The sequence below is a fragment of the Lycium ferocissimum genome, chromosome 8, assembly GCF_029784015.1.
Source record: "Lycium ferocissimum isolate CSIRO_LF1 chromosome 8, AGI_CSIRO_Lferr_CH_V1, whole genome shotgun sequence".
In the NCBI taxonomy this organism is placed as follows: domain Eukaryota; kingdom Viridiplantae; phylum Streptophyta; class Magnoliopsida; order Solanales; family Solanaceae; genus Lycium; species Lycium ferocissimum.
Genome location: NC_081349.1, coordinates 43,314,826 through 43,331,891, shown reverse-complemented (window position 1 = coordinate 43,331,891; position 17,066 = coordinate 43,314,826). Strand labels below are relative to the sequence as shown.

The following is a 17,066-nucleotide window of genomic DNA, read 5'->3' as shown; positions in this document are numbered from 1 at the left end:
CGAAGGGCAATTGATCTAACAATTTCTAGAATATTCAATATTCTCAATTTACAACACATCTTCTTAATTTTGAATTTTCGTCTTCACTCCAAAGTCTTGATCTCAATTTGAAAATTAGATCTCCAAGTTTGAGAAGCACTGTAAAAATATCTTCGACATAATCACGAGTTTACTTCTTTATTGGTAATACTTTCTTATTGAAGTGATACCGTGTATCTATATGATTTCTTCGATCATGATACACTGTATTCTTTACAAGTGTGTGCACAAACTTGTTATGGATGGAAATTTTTGTTGCTTCATCTTGTAGCAGATTGAGCTCCTACAATATTCTTTTTAGCCAAATAGTATGATATATGCAAGATGATTCGCTCAGTCAACGATTCTAAAACATGTCAAATATGAGAGATTCAAAAGACATATCTTTCAAATAGAAGTGTTTATTGTCATTAGTTAAGTTGAAGTGTTTAACAGACAAACCGTGCCAATCAGGGGCGGATCCACCCTAAAGGGTGGGGGTGGCCAACCTAGATTAATAATTGTTTTATATAAGATATAAATTAGGTTAAATATTTAATCTTTTCTTTTAAATTAGACAAAGTTATATTGACACAAATTTGTTAATATTTTGTCGTTTATCTTTGTTCTTCCTTTTCCTTTTAGGCTCTCTCAATTTTTATTTATCTTTTTATTATTTATATGAGCCTTTTCTAATATTTTATATGTGATCTCTAGCAGAACACACAAATAGAAATTTCAAAATTCCTTAAATTAAGCATTTCTCTTAATCTTAAAAGTAGAAAGAAAAACTTGTCTCAATGGAAATTTTGAATTGAAATCAAAATTCAATTTTTTTTTTTATAATTTCTTTTGTCTCCATGTTTACTTGTCTATATTTCTAACAAAAAAAAAAAAAAGAGAGAGAGAGAGAAATGATTTGGAGTATTTAATAATAAGGGTAAAATAGGTATAAAATGGTAAATTATGTCTTGGTTTTTCAAATTATATAACTTACAAGTAAAAGTGGACATATATTTTTAGTATAATGGACGGAGGGAGTGTATTATAAAAATTTATGCTATTGTATAATTGTTAAATTCAATTTAAAGACTTTTAGTTAAATTGTGATAGTCCACTTAGAAAAAACATGAAATTTATGATTTATTTTTGAGAACTTACATTTATCTAATTCAACATTTACTTATGGGGTGTATTTTTGAAGAGTTTTTCTATTATTTTTCTTATTTTGATTGGGGCAATTCCCTTATTGAAGATGTTATTTTAGTTGTGCAAATTCATTTTTTAATATATATATATATAAGAGATGCAAGTCCCTTGGTGAAAATGTCGATTTTACTTTTGTTGTTAATGGGTGTGATTCCTTGTTTAAGATGCTAATTATGTTCATTTCTTGATTTTTGAGATGTAATTTCATATTTACAAATAAAAAAAATCTATAAATTGACCCGAATAAACTAAAAGTGATGGATACAAATCGTTCTAACAAGATGTTTGAAGAAAATTTGCACCCGCCACCTTCAAATCCTAGATCCGCCTCTGGTGCCAATTTTAAGGGGTTTTTAAGATATTTGGCCATTTCTTTTCTTTTTGAATCCAAGATATATTTTTTGTTAAAATGTCATTCGACTTCCAATTATGGTTCATTGAGCCATGAATATGTCAAATGCACAGTCATCAATAATTCAAACTAATTGCTAAATCAAGTAGAAAGTTGACGGTTTGGCACATGGTCTATTTGCATATTTCTAACAAAATAGAAGACCATCGTCTTAAGTCATAAAAATGAAATTTATGCATTTTTAGGTACATATATTTATGGGTATGAAGCTGTGAAAGGTCACAAAGTACACAATAGATTAGTTCATTTTAGTCCACGTGAAAGAGTCTTGGCTACATATCCATTTCCACTATTTAGTTTACATGTTCATCTTAATTTGGTTTTTATTGATTATCATTGAGATGCATTGAACTTGGTGGAATTTAATTTGGAGGAAATGACCACACTGATTATTCTATTTTGCTAATTCAATTTGAGTTATTTAACAATTATCTATTTTATTAATTAATACTCTATCTGTTTTAATTTGTTTGTCTTTCTTTTTCTTAGTTTGATTAAAAAAATTCTTTAATTCACTTTTTTCATCACAAGATTAAAACTTTGGTACATTACACATATCTTTAGTTTAAGTAGGCACCAAAAACTTTATTCGGAATTTTTTTTCACTTTTAAGCGTTTGGCCATAAAACGAATACAACTTGAAGTTGTATTGGGAATACAAAAACTCAAAAAACTTGTTTTTAAAAATTTCACTTCTTTCACTTTTTTACAACTACATTTACCAAAAACTATAATTTTAATATGGCCAAACATAACTCCAAATTCCAAACAAAGCGAATTTTTTTTTTAGTTTCTATGGGCAAACGGGGCCTAAGATCACAATATTCAAAAGCCTTTGTTACTTTCTTAAAATTTGTGCCCTTTCAAATTTAAGACAAATTAAAACAAAGGGAGTATATTTCATACTAGAGACATTTTAACTTTTCACTTCCGAGCTATTAATATTTTGTCACCCAATAACAGAGTTATCATTTGTCCCTAAATGACATATTTAAATGACTCTTTTACCGTTGGTCGTCCTCCTATTCATGTTTCTATATAGTAGAAAGGGAAAAGGGTCAAATATACCCCTCTATTTTGTTTATTGGCTAACTTTGCCCTCCGTTAGTCAAAGTAGTCAAATATACCCCTTCTGTTACAAGTTGGGGCCAAATATACCCTTACCGTTAGCAAAGTTTTAAAAATACCCCTCATTTCTAACATATTCCCACATAAGCAAGTCTAGTCATTAGAATTGGGTGACATGGACGCCACATGCATTTAACTTATTCTATGTGGTGCCTACGTGGCAACTTTTTTTAAAAACAATCTAGAAAATTGATTTTTTAAAAACAAATCTTGAAAAAAAATGGCTTTTATTAAAAATTTGAAACTTTTTTGTTTTAATAAAACCCGTTTTTTTAAAATATATTCTCAATTGGATATTTTAGTTAAACAATCCGGAAAACTATAAAAAAAAAAAAAAAATTAAAAAGTGTCCTGATTTTTTTTAAATCTGGATTGATTTTGAAAATTTTGAAAAACTGATTTAAAAAAAAAAAAAAATCATTTTCCAAATTTTTTAATAAAAAAAATCCAATTTTCCAGAATATGTTTTTTGAAGAAGCGGGTTTTATAAAGTAAAAAAAATTCAGATTTTTAATAAAAGCCATTTTTAATAGATTTGTTTTTAGACAAATCAATTTTCCATATTATTTTTTAAAAAATTGCCCACGTAGACACCAAATAAAATAAGTTAAATGCCATGTGGCGTCTATGTCACTTAATTTTAATGACTAGACTTGTTTATGTAGAAATATATTAGAAATGAGGGGTATTTTTGAAATTTTGCTAATGGTAGGGGTATATTTGGCCCCAACTGGTAACGAAAGGGGTATATATTTGATTCTGATTTTGACTACCTAACGGAGGTTAAAGTTACCGATAAATTTAAAGTAGAGGGGTATATTTGACCCTTTTTCCTAGTAGAGATATAGAAAATTTTGCAATCAGCATTTTCTTTGTGTAGTTTTAAAATCAAAAGCTGGTTTGGCAACTTGCATGTTTTAAAGTAAAAAGGGGTAGCCCTTCATTGAATGCAGACAAAGATTGATCACGTGAAGTGTTTTTTCACTTAAGCTACCAATTAGCTCTTCTGGATTCCAATTCCATGCAACCGTACTTTCTTTTGCCTCTTTTGGTGAGTCTATTTAATTCTCAAAAGATCTCCGTGATATTGACATTCCTCCACTCGTATTCCTTGGTTATATTATTACTCATGTCGACTGTACATACATGTCTATTCATTCATTTACTTTTGTGATATGCAAATATAACTAGCTAGTTGGGAGATCAGATCACAAGAGTCAAATCATGAAGCTAGTCTAAATCAATCTGTGATTGTTGCATCAATCAAGAAAATCATATAATTAAGCAAATTAAGGTGTACACTTGTAAATTATGTGTTAAATTAGTGGGCCTGACAGTCAGGAGCGGACATACCTTATGAAAAGAAGTGTCGGATTAAGGGTGTCAGACACCCCTTCGCCCAAAATTTGAATTATATATATTATGAAATGACACTAAGTGCTACATGGCTTACTGGTTAATGGCCTCGCTTCTGTACCATCCACCCGAGTTTTATTCTCGTTCGCAACGAATATGTGTGATTATTTTTAAATTTTAAGTGCTTAATTGCTAAAAACAAACTTTTAGGGAGACTTGAACTCTCAAACCCTTCTCCCAAAAAGGATCAAACAAATTAATCAACCAAGATCGACTCCTTTTATTTTTATGTTATACATTAAATTACTTTAAACCATCTTTGACTGGATTAGTCAAGCTAAACCTTTAAACCTAACTTCAAAAAATTGTTCATTCTTCCCTCTAATTTGTTTAGTTTATTCTCTTCTTTAAATGTTGACACCCTTTTTGAAAAATCCCGCATATGCCACTGCGACAGCGCCCCGCGATGGACGAAGCAAGAGGCAGTAAGTTAATTGAAAAAAAAAAAAAAACTTGATGACACCCTAAGAAACTCTAGGGTTTGTGGTATTGACAACCGATATAAATTTGGCTTAAATGGTGTATTATGTATCCTATAATTATTTTTTATTGAAAATGATAAGAGTTGGTGCCTGTGGGTTTCCTCCCCTTAAGGGTTTCTCATGCAAAATTGTGTTCTTTCTTTTTATTATCATTGCTTTCATTATTATTGCTTCAGAACGTATATTAGTTTGTTGTGAGTGAAGTGGAGAAGAGATCTAATCTTGGAGACTATCATGTGAGTACGTTTTATTACATGTGTATACCTTATCAAATCATAATAAGTAATTAAGAAAATCATGTCTATCCAACTAAATTTTGATTGTTAATATTAAGTTCATACAATATCCAATATATCATTTACCTCGACAAACAACTCATTATATGACGATCTACATTAATCATTCACAAAACTTGTACTTTCTTTTTGTGTGACTATTTACTCAAACCTCGACAAACAAGCCATCACTGTGAATTGTGTATTACGTGATCTGATATATACGCACAATGCACGTGGCGATAAACTAATATTTCTATCTTATATTAGAACCTAAAACGCTTGCTACTCAGCTTGTGGGTGCGCATGTGTTGGTTGGGGGCTGTTCTAGTATAGAGCAAACATTTTTAAATCAACGACAAAAATCTTTGAAATTAAAAATAAAACAGTAACACCGCCAGAACTTAATTATAATCTGAATATGAGTTCAATTCATTTTATTCTTCTTTCTCATTTTCATTCTTTAATCCCTCAAAATAATTCTAGTATCAGAATTGGAAAAATAAACTAATAAAGATAAAAGGACAGTAGCATCCTCCATGCTTTTAACCATACCCAGTTATAGGCACAATTTCCAACTTTTTGGCATATGTGACTTGAAATCACATGTGAAAGACTCTAATTCTCGAACAAATTTAAAAAATTATAGTGCCATTATCTGCATCTCGACTACTTTCCAAATGCAGCAAGAAGATAAAAATAATTCTTCCTGACATGAAAGATTCTCGAGAAAATGATAAAAATGGTTCCTTCTATTTGAGAGTAGGTTTAAAATAGTCACTTAAGTATGTATTAACAACATTTGGTCCTTAAGTTTGTTAAAAATTAACCATTTAGTCTCCATCAAACATTTAACAATTCATGTTCGTTCGATTTGACGGAAGCAATGGAGAACCGAGAAAGTCCCTTCAGATCAAAAAAATATGCAATATAAAAAAACTACACTGGACACCAAAAAGGTACATTCGAATCTAAAACTAAATAAAAAATAACAAAATTACAAAAATTCCACCTCTAAATGTGAGTTACTGCTATTCCCCCCCCCCCACCACCCCCCCCCCCTCCCGACACAAACAATACACATTAAATTCAACTGACATAGTTCGATAAATATTTAATGGGGACTAAAAATATTAACTTTTAACAAACTTAAGGACCAAGACTCTTCAGTGCATACTTAAAGGAGCTATTTTGAACCTTCTCTCAAACATAAAGGATCATTTTTCTCATTTTCTCAAGGAGTCTCATCAGCATATGAAAAAGATCATCACCAAAAAAAAATTCTCTCTTTCTTTCAAGTTGTGTCTTTTTGTTCATCCCCAAATCCAAGAACCATAAGCTTCCAAATTTTGCACACTTGAATCCCATTATAAATGACCAATTTATAGTGATTTTCACTAAATTTTCAAAAAATATGAATTTCTTCATATTAAGTTTTGTCCAATTATATTACTACCAGATTTGACCTTTAAAATAGCATTTTTTTCCTGAAATTAAGAAAGGCAATCCGGTGCATTAAGCTCTCGATATGCGCGGGGTTCGAAGAAGGGCCGGACCACAAGAGTCTATTGTATGCAATCTTACCCTGCATTTTTACAAGAGGCTATTTCTACGGTTCGAACCCGTGACCTCCCGGTTCGAATTCATTGTTTAGTTTTGCCAGTCATTACATAGAGAGTAGACACTATACATTGATTATACACAATTATACAAATATTATGGGCCTGCTTGTTCATGAGAATTATTCACTTTTTTCCGGAATATTTTTTCACTTTTTTCACTTTATGGTGTTTGGCCATAAAAATTCTAAATACAACTTAAAGTTGTATTTGGAATTTGGAAAACAACCAAAACTTGTTTTTCACTTTTTTCACTTTCAATACATTCAAACAACCAAATATTCTTTGCAAAAATTATAACCAAACACAACTCCAACTCCAACTCCAAAATACTAAATAAAGTGAAAAATATTTGGTTTTCCTGGCCAAACGCCTACTATATTTTTCTATTATATATAAGTGCCAAAGGAGGACCAACATAGCGTTAACAAATTGTACATAGAGCATTCCATGTTGTACTCATCTATATATATATATATATATATATATATATATATATATATATATATATATATATATATATATATATAAAAGAGGACCAACATAGTATTAACAAATTGTACATAGAGCATTCCATGTTGTACCCATCTATTTCTATTATATTATATTCTATTCTATATATTTCTATTTCTTATAAGAGCGGTGGAGGGACAAACACGGTTGCCCCTCCTTGTACCAACCGCTTAAAAAATTGTACACTTATATAAGTGCCAAAAGAGGACCAACATAGCATTAACAAATTGTACATAGAGCATTCCATGTTGTACTCAAGAACCAATTTAATTCTGAGCTCCATTGTAGAATTCGGACCTAACCATTCACTACTAAAAAATCACAATAAAACCGACCTACAAAAACCGACCTCAATGAGGTCGAGGAAAAAGAGCGACCTCGAGGTCGGTATAAATGTTTTTTTATTTTGTAATTTTTTATTTTACAAAAACTAACCTAAAAGGGTCTCTAATTTAATAATAAATTCCGAAAAATAATAAACCGACCTCTACGAGGTCGCTAATTTGACCCGCAAAACGGTCGACCACATGAGGTCGGTAAGTATTTTTAAGGAATTAAATATATAATTAATTGGGCGACCACACGAGGTCGAATGCATAAATTAAAAAAAAATTCAAAAATAATTCTACTATTAGCGAACGTAGGTCGGGAAAATTTTAAAATAAATAATAATTAAATTACATTAAGCGACCTCCCGTGGTCGGTAAATCAAATTAATATCACACATCACTCAAATTTTTCTCCATTTCTCAATTTACACTCTCTCTCTCTCTCTCTTCCCCCTCAACGTTTTCTCTCTCTCTCTCTCTCCCTACTCATCAGCCGTCGCCCATCTCCAGTGACTGTCCTTCGCCCATCGTCCGTCGTCCTAGTCCCCCGTCTCCGTCGCCACCCACCAAAAAACTCATTTGGTCAAAGCTATTACGAATTAGGGTTTAAACATCTTCTCCTATTTGCCTTCGGTAAGTATCCCTCTAATTAATTATATGATTTCTTATTTGCAATGAAGAAAAAGTTTTATTGTTAATTTTTAGCTCTATTTTCTAATTGATGGTTGTGTGTTATGTTGGGTTTTCATTTCTTGAGTGCATTTGTTCAATAAATACAAATGTTAATTAACGACACAGTATAATGCATTTTTTTTTTCCGTCTTACTGCATAAGTTCACTTGATTTTGGCCAATTCATTTGATACTTTAGATGAGCTTGGAGGAGTCACTTAAAATGACTTACTTTAGATGAGCTTGGGAGTTGCTTAAAATTACTCACTTTGACTCCTTCTTGGTTTGAATGATTATTGTTTGTGGTTTGGTTCTCTATTTATCTTTGATCATCTACTTCGATCTCACGTCGACTTGACCGACATTCTTGGGGATCTCTCTATTTCTAGTGTCTTAAAGTGTTTAGCACACCTTCTATGGGTTCTCAATCTCTCGTTTGTTCCCTTCTACATTTTATTATGTCTTTAGTTTGAATAAAGTTCATATTTGAGTAGCGATTTTTTGGTTCCTATGTGTATTTGTTATTAACGTAATTCTATTGTCATTCTAACGAGCCATTATAAATTTAGAAATATTAATTTATTGAAACACATATGTTGTATAAGTTGACATTACAAATCACTTTTTATTGTATAACGATTGACATTACCCATCACTAGTTTGGATAAATGTAAGAAGCGCAAAGGCGAAATTTGCCCTTAAACTATGCAAAATGGTCTAACTTTGCCCTCCGTTAAAGGGGGTCATCCATGTTGTTGCGTTGCAATTTCGGCCGAAAACTAAACTTCTAACCATAAGGGCAAATTTGGATTCTATATTATATATTAATTAGGCTCTATTTAATATAGATTAGCACAAAAACTCCACGTTGCTACTGTCAGCTTCACAACAACCCAAAAAAATTACAAACACTTAGTATTTTGAAGTAAAAGTTTCTCAAAATATATATTTGAAGGAATTAATTTGTCATTGTTCCGGGCATTTATTTGGTTTTTCCTATTCGCTTATCGAGATTGTCTCGGCGGCATTCGTCACAATGCCTTCATGCGTTGAGGTTATAGCTCCAAGTGGAACGACCGTCTTAAGAAACTTATCCGACTTTGTCTCCCGATCTTATTAATGTGGGACATAGTGCAACCAAACCTTTCGTATTTGTGTTGTCCAAGGATTTAAATTTTTGTTGCTCAATCACCCGAACATTCTTTACTAGCCTAGATCGTTTTGTTAGTAATACACGTCCTCACGTGGGATTATGTTTTCTTATGGTAGTTGTAGTATAGGGTTGAGCATCTCGTTCCGGAACTTGTTTATTGACGTTGTCAAGACCGTTAAATGATGCAAAACTCGATTCCTTGCAAAATTCAGGATTCAATTCGATACTCGTAATGGATATAATGCTTCATGATTTATGTTATTGCAACTTCCTTTGGAGTCGGGGAAAGTTGTCTGTGTATATGGTGTGCTCGATTGCGTCAAGCCGAACTAATGCCGAAGTTGTTCGTGTTATTGGGGAAAGTTCGATCGTGTTATTGCAACTTCCTTTGGTGTTTAACTCTTCGATATTTTGGCTTTTAACGTTTACTTAGGGCTTTTTGTAGCCTTTAGTCGAGATTCTCCTTTTTTAAGCAAGTGTCGTCGATATCCACTTAGCGCAAATGTCTACTTTGGATTCTTCTAATGGTTTGTGTGGTTCGCCGTGAAAGATTGTCTTAAATCGATGTTAGCACTTATTCAACACATATCGCTTAGGTGTTTATTTGCACAAACATCTTTCGATCACGTTTCTTTCCTTAAAGTTATAATATGCGGCCGGACGTTCACATGAAAAATTGAAGTCTCTATCAATGGCAAAAGCGAAAGACAAGCCCGATGCTTTTGCATTGTAAATAAATTGATAACTTTAATGATGAGAAGTGCAAATGGAAGAGTAGCTAAAGATAAACACAAGTATGTCATAAAAAAAAAAAAATATATACGATGAGTAATTTTCTTTGTAAAAAGGGGAGCGATTTTCATCAAGCAGTAGGTCACTATGGTACATTAATATATCCTAGTTTTGTTTTAGCTTACATCTACATAAATGTTAAAATACTTAACAATGTAAATATGTTGTTCGAAAAGATAAAGATACACTAATACATATGTATGAAACTAATAAAAAGGGGAGGATTTTCATCAAGAAAAGGTCACTTGGTGAATACTAAGTTATTTCCTAGAGTTGTCCATAATATTTGCCATAAATTCGTAATAATAAATAAATAGTTGTCAATAATATTTTGCCTATACATGTTAGGACTATAATGCTTAGTGGTATTCAAATAGCTTATTCAAGTAAGAGCACATTAGGGTACCAGTTCAACACAGCATTGCTTGAATTATGCAACTCTCATAATTGATGCGTCAAGAACTGATCGCTTACCGACTCACTCCGTTGTTGTTTTTTGAGGCATACAAGTATTTGCCTTAATTTCGCATTTAATATTACTATATTTGACTTTTTTTCCTTATATATAATACTATCCAAGTTTGGGATACTTAGTGCTATTATATAACAAATTTACCCTTGGTAGAAAGCAAAGAAAGTTGTGAAAGGCGCTCGCCTTACGCCTTCGTGAGGGCGATGCGAGCCCTCGTCATCGGCACGCCCAAGGCGTGACGATTTTCAAAAGGCGAGCCAAGGCGAGAAATGGCGAGGCAAGGCGAGCATGGCGAATGGCGAGGCGAGGCGACGCCTTTTGATTTTTTTTTAAAAAAAAAAGTTGCGACTATATTGTAAATATTTACCTAAGTTTCATTTATATGTTTTTTCCATAGCTTGGCCGCGTATGAAATATTCCACCATTAAAGTTTCTTCTTCTTTCTTCCATCACGCCACAGTAAGTTTCTTCTTCTTTTTCCTTCTTCTCCTCCTTCTTCTTCTTCTTTTTCCTTCTTTCTTTTAGTTTTCCAATTGAAATATTTGCTAGTATTTTGTTGAGTATTTGAGTTTTTGGGTATTTATATATGCATATTTAATTTTTTTGTGTTAATTCTCGCCTCGCTTCCAAAAAAGGCGTTCACGCCACGCCACGCCACGAGGCGCGAGGCGAGCCCTTGTCGCCCGCGCCTCGCCTTTCGCCATCCTCGGTAGAAAGTTTAAGGATATTTGGCTTTATCTTTTCCCTTATGTTGTGCTTTTGTTGGTCGCCTATATGAGCAGGCTAGGTACCTGGGTAGAAAGTTTAAGGCATCTTTTCCCTTATTTTGTTGGCGCCCATATGAAAAATAGCTAAGGCTAGGCTGTTGCGTGATGGAGCATGCGGCAAAGGCTTAAGCCGTTGCCATACTTGCCGTATAGTTCTTCCTTCGGGGCCTTTTGCATTTCTTTGCCAAGTTTGGACACGAGTCAGCCGTGTTCTTTGTGCCCTTTTCTTCGCCGTTTGAGCAGATGATCTTGCTGCTCCAGGCAGCCCATGGCATTTTCTGCCATTTGTTTCTTTTGTGTCTCTTTAAGTCCTTTCTTTCTGCATTTCTACCAAAGCTGCCGCGTTTTTGGGCCAAAAAATGCTACTTTTTGCAACGATTACTCGTGGAATGTTTGGCTATGTTATTGGCCCATGTAGTTACTTTTCTAAGGCGGTCATTTCACACTATGCGGGTACTCGTTGCCGCCTTGTGCGCATTCCCTCTGTTTTGAATGGGTTGATTCTTTGTCGTTATGTCCCATATTTCGTTAAAAATGGTTGTTGTTGTCTGTTTGACGAGCACTATTTTTTGTTAAAAAGAATACAATGATGCTACCTTTTATGACCGAACTGATTTAATCGATACTACGCTAAGCCGATGAAAAGTTTTTAACTTGAGGCCATGCCTACTGAAAGGTTTTTACTTTTGGGTCGGGATGATTTCTCATTGAGTGTCACGAGGTAGGAACCAAACATCTTGCCCGGTACAAGGAACTAGATCGTCAATTAGTTTGCGGCCGGTATGATTCAGATCCTTTACCATATTCTAAATGAGTTTGAGCCTACTCGTAATCAAAGCTCCCAAAGTTTGATGTGAGGCCAGGGATATTATATTTACGTTTATAAACTTTACGGGGTCGTATCATTTTGACTAACTATTTTATTTCATCCTTTGTGAGGTACATTTGACTAATAGGTATACAAGATGAGATTCATAAGACGAACTTAGAGCTACGGACGAAAAGAATTAGAAAGTAAAGGATTGCTAAAGAACTTGGGCCAAGACCGCAAAGCTAAATTTCCTTTTTGCTTGCTTTATTTCGTATAAACATGCTCACTTTGTATGCCTACATTTACAATGATGCCGGTCGTTAGATAGAAGCGTAAAGGTTGTGGCATTGAGCATAAGATCGTTGGTTGAATTTTAAGTATTTTACTAACTTATGAATTTTTTGGTGGATTTGTTAAATGTGGAAGTGTTTGGTGGATGTTTTTGAATGTCAAGTATTTTAATGTTGTAGACTAACTTAATGTAGACTAGTTTAATGTCATGACTCGCTTAATTTAGACAAGTTTAATGTTTTGAGTGATGTTTGCAAAGGTTGAAGTAGTTTAATGTTTTTTGTGAATGTTGAACTACGTTTTGATTCAACTTTAAAGTAGTTTCGAGTTGAATTTGATGTACACAGGGTTGTAGCATGTTATTATATGTGTGTGTTAGATTGTTGGCAGCTATTTGAGCTAGTTTTAGCTAAATGCAAATGGTTTTCATTTCCTAGAAAATCCGCCAATTTTTATATAAAATCGACATCATTAGGTCGGTTATCTTAGTTTCATTTTCCCGTATTTTAAAGAAACCGACCTCATGTGGTTCGCCGTGTTCATATCATTTTCCACATTTTTCGGTTGTGTTCATATTATTATCCGTATTTTAAAGAACCCGACCACATACGAGGTCGGTAAATAAATTGCATTTGCGCAAACCGACCTTACGAGGTCGGTTCACGATTGTCATTATTCATAAATTTATAGTTACCGACCTCGTGGGTAAGAATCGTAACACAAAAAATAAATAAATAAAATTTCAATATACCGACCACACGAGGTCGGTAACTTGAAAAAAATAAACAAAAACTAATATAATTTTACCTGACTACGTGGTCGTTAATTTCTTTAAAAAGTAATAATTTAATATACCGAGCCACACGGTATGTTAATTTTCCTTTTTTTGGGACGAATCATGTACCGACCACGTGTGTCGTTTTTTTTTCCGACCTCATGAGGTGTTCATACCGGACCTTGCTTTTGAGGTCGGTTTCGAGGTTTTTTTAAAAACCGACCTCGCGATCGGAAAAATCAAATTTTTTTGGTCGGTTTTTAGCATTTTTTTAGTAGTGATTAAGTAAGAAGTGATTAACTTGTGAACAAAAGATTCTAGTGAAAAAGGAATCTTAATGATTCCGGGATGGCGTGAACGAACCGGTAGATTAATTCATGTATTCCGAGATGCGAAAGTCACGAGTTAACCCTACAAATGAAATAGGGATTGAAAGAGTAAATATTTGCAACACGTTTTGAACAAAATAAAATTTGAAATTCCATTGGACTCGACTGGAGTAATGTATTATAGGAATCATCCTCTTTCAATCAAAGAGCTATTTCAACAATTCGCATGTTTGTAGTTCGAAAGGAAGAGATCCCGGGGATAAATTTATTCGAACCCCCAATAATTTATCGGGCACCGTACGAAAGTATTTGAAATACGAAAGAAATACCATTCGGGGTAATATTTCCAAAGGGGTTGCAAATGGATCTGCCGGTTCACCAATCAGGAGGATTTGAAAAGCATTATGGCATTATGATTTCCAAGGTTTAGCCAAGGCTTAGCTCAGGACCCCACTACTCGTCGTACAAAGTAGCACGATCTAATTCAAAAATTTCACCCAATTGAGCACGTCTAACATATTTTTTCACAGTAGCAGGATCACTATAACTGACGCCGTTGAGTTCACCGCCGTAGAACTCAACAGTTACAATTCAGTTATTTCAACTACATTAAATGATCTTTCAAATTGGTCTAGACTCTCTAGTTTATGGCCGCTTCTCTATGGTACCATTTGTTGCTTCATTGAATTTGCTTTATATATATATATATATATAATAAGTGCCATGGAGGGACGAACACAGTAGTTCCTCCTTGTACCCACTGCTTCACGAATTGTACCCGCATTAAATTCTTGTACCATGAGCTACATAATTTGTATACTTTATCCAACTATTTTTATATCCCATGTAGACATGTGTCATAGTACTTAATATTTATTCTCTTCTCATGTATAAACGCATGCACTTTAAATTTAATTCTCCGACACATTTATTTCTCGCGCACTTTTACTGTTCCTTTTGACTTTTCGTGTTCTAGCTGAATATTTATTCTCTTCTTATGTATAGACATATGCAGTTCAATTTTAATTCTCTTACACAAATTTATTTCCTCCATGCACTTTAATTTGTTCACTTTTGACTTTTCACATTCTTTGAGAATTAATAAATTCCACGTGGATATATGCTATAGTACTGAATAATTATTCTCTTCTCATGTATACACGTGTGTACTTCTATTTTAATTCTCCGACACATATTTATTTCCTCCGTGCACTTTTACTTGTTCATTTTGACTTTTCACGTTATTTAAGAATTAATAAATGAAGTACTCCTTCCGTCCCATATTACTTGGCCACATTACTATATTTGACTTTTTATGTTCTTTAAGAATTAATAAAAATGAAGTACTCCCTTTGTCCATATTAATGTAGACATGTGTCATAGTACTTAATATTTAATTCCTTTCTCATGTATAGACGTATACACTTTAAATTTAATTCTCCAACACATTTATTTCCTCCGTGCACTTTTACTTGTTCACTTTTGATTTTCATGTTCTAGCTAAATATTTATTCTTTTCTCATGTATAGACATATGCAATTCAATTTTAATTCTCTTACACAAATTTATTTCCTCCGTATACTTTAATTTGTTCATTTTTGACTTTTCACATTCTTTGAGAATTAATAAATCCCACGTGGATATATGCTATAGTACTGAATATTTATTCTCTTCTCATGTATACACGTGTACTTCTATTTTAATTCTCGACACATATTTATTTCCTCCGTGCACTTTTACTTGTTCATTTTTTTACTTTTCACGTTATTTAAGTTAATTAATAAATAAGTACTCCTTCCAGTCTCATATTACTTGGCCATATTACTATACTTGACTTTTTACGTTCTTTAAGAATTAATAAAAATGAAGTACTCCATTCGTCCATATTACTTGGCCATATTACTAAAGATATATGTCTATTTTTGTATTCTATATTTATCTTCTTTTCTATTTCTATTATCCCCGTTTTTCTTCTTTGTCAATACTTTAAACGCGAAGAGAGGATGAACAATAGCAATGCAAATTTGCACCAAAAGTTATTTTAATGCTCCTACACATAATTTGTTTACTTTTGACTTTTCACGTTCTTTGAAAATTAATAAATCAAGTATATATTTTATCATAATATCCATATTTATTGGTATATAGTCTCAATAGCGCGTAAAAATGATTTGAAAATGAATAATTAATGTAAAGGATAAAATAAGAAGAAGATTTTTTTCCCTTGATATGTTAACATCGACAAGTAAAAGTAAAGGGAGGGAGTGACACAGTGGCGGATCCAGGATTTTGAAGCAATGGGTGCTCCATTATATCTAGCGCAAATAGGCGTATAGAATATATTTATGGATTCAACTAAATTTAGCGCTTTTCGCACAGAATATGGATATATACGTAAAAGAACACCAACAAATTTAACATTTTGAACCTATAATTTCATAAGTGTTATGGATTCAATAGCAAGAATCTAAAGTTGAATCATCATATTTTATTCCTAAATATCCTCTACTAACGAACAATGCTATAAATATTAAATAGTATAAGTGTACAACTATTTGAAATTTGATGGTAAATATCCAACATGAAAACTATTATAGATATTATTAATTTTTAATTAAAATATTTACTATTCACAGTTATTCTCGGCGTTTTCATATTTTGACAGTCTTAAACGAAATTTATTATAAAAAATAATAGAGAAGAAAGAACTGTAACAAGGAAGAAAATGAGTTTCAGGGAAGAAATGAGTTTCACTATGTGGGACAATATAATATATTTTGGGAAGTGAATTTGGGAGGAGAAAGTTAATAAAATGAAAAAAAGAAACTAAAAGGGAAAAGCCAGAAAGAGAAATGCCTTCTCAGACCTCAATTAGTATGTGGAAATGGAACAAAAACAGAACTGAAAAAAGAAAGCAATAACGAAAAAGGATATGGGCCTGATATTGACAGCAACACAATGGACTAAATAAACAAAGTAAGATAGAAATGCAAATAAGGAGAAAAAAAAAAAAAAAAAAGTAAAAGAATAACAATGCAGACCAAAAAACAAAAAAAAAAAAAAATGGAAAAGAATAACAACAATGCAGACGCTTGAAGTTGGTTTCGATCACACGATGAAGAAGTTCGGAGCCGACAATTTATCGGCCAGAACAACCAAAGCACCCAGTTAGACTTTTGGCTTCTGGGTGCTAAGTTATTTACTTAAGATATTTTAACAAGTTATTATAGATTTGCAGGTTCCGCGTCGGAAGTAATGAGTGCTCGAGCACCACAATCGCCTGTGTCGGTCTGCCCCTAGTGACATTTATCCCCGTTTTCTTTCATTGTCAATACTTTACTTATTTACTCTCCTTTGCAGTATCTGATTATTGTTTCTTTACATTTATAAAATGTATTACTTTATATTTTCATTTAAAATAAAATTTGGTGATTAATGATATAACATATATCTTTCTAATTTTGATTTTTTTGTAAAAATTAATATAAAAAATATAATATATTTTTAATTAACTTAATAAAAATATTTTAATCCAATATATACAACAAAATGATTTTTATGTTTGGATCTGAATAGTTACTTAATTGAAATGGATATCAACAGC

At 32.6% G+C, this 17,066-nt stretch overlaps 1 long non-coding RNA gene across 1 annotated transcript in view; it reads left to right on the top strand.

The window, feature by feature from the left end:
• LOC132068547 (uncharacterized) overlaps positions 1-17,066 on the top strand; it is a 73,180-nt gene that overhangs the window by 40,173 nt on the left and 15,941 nt on the right. The window lies entirely within an intron of this gene.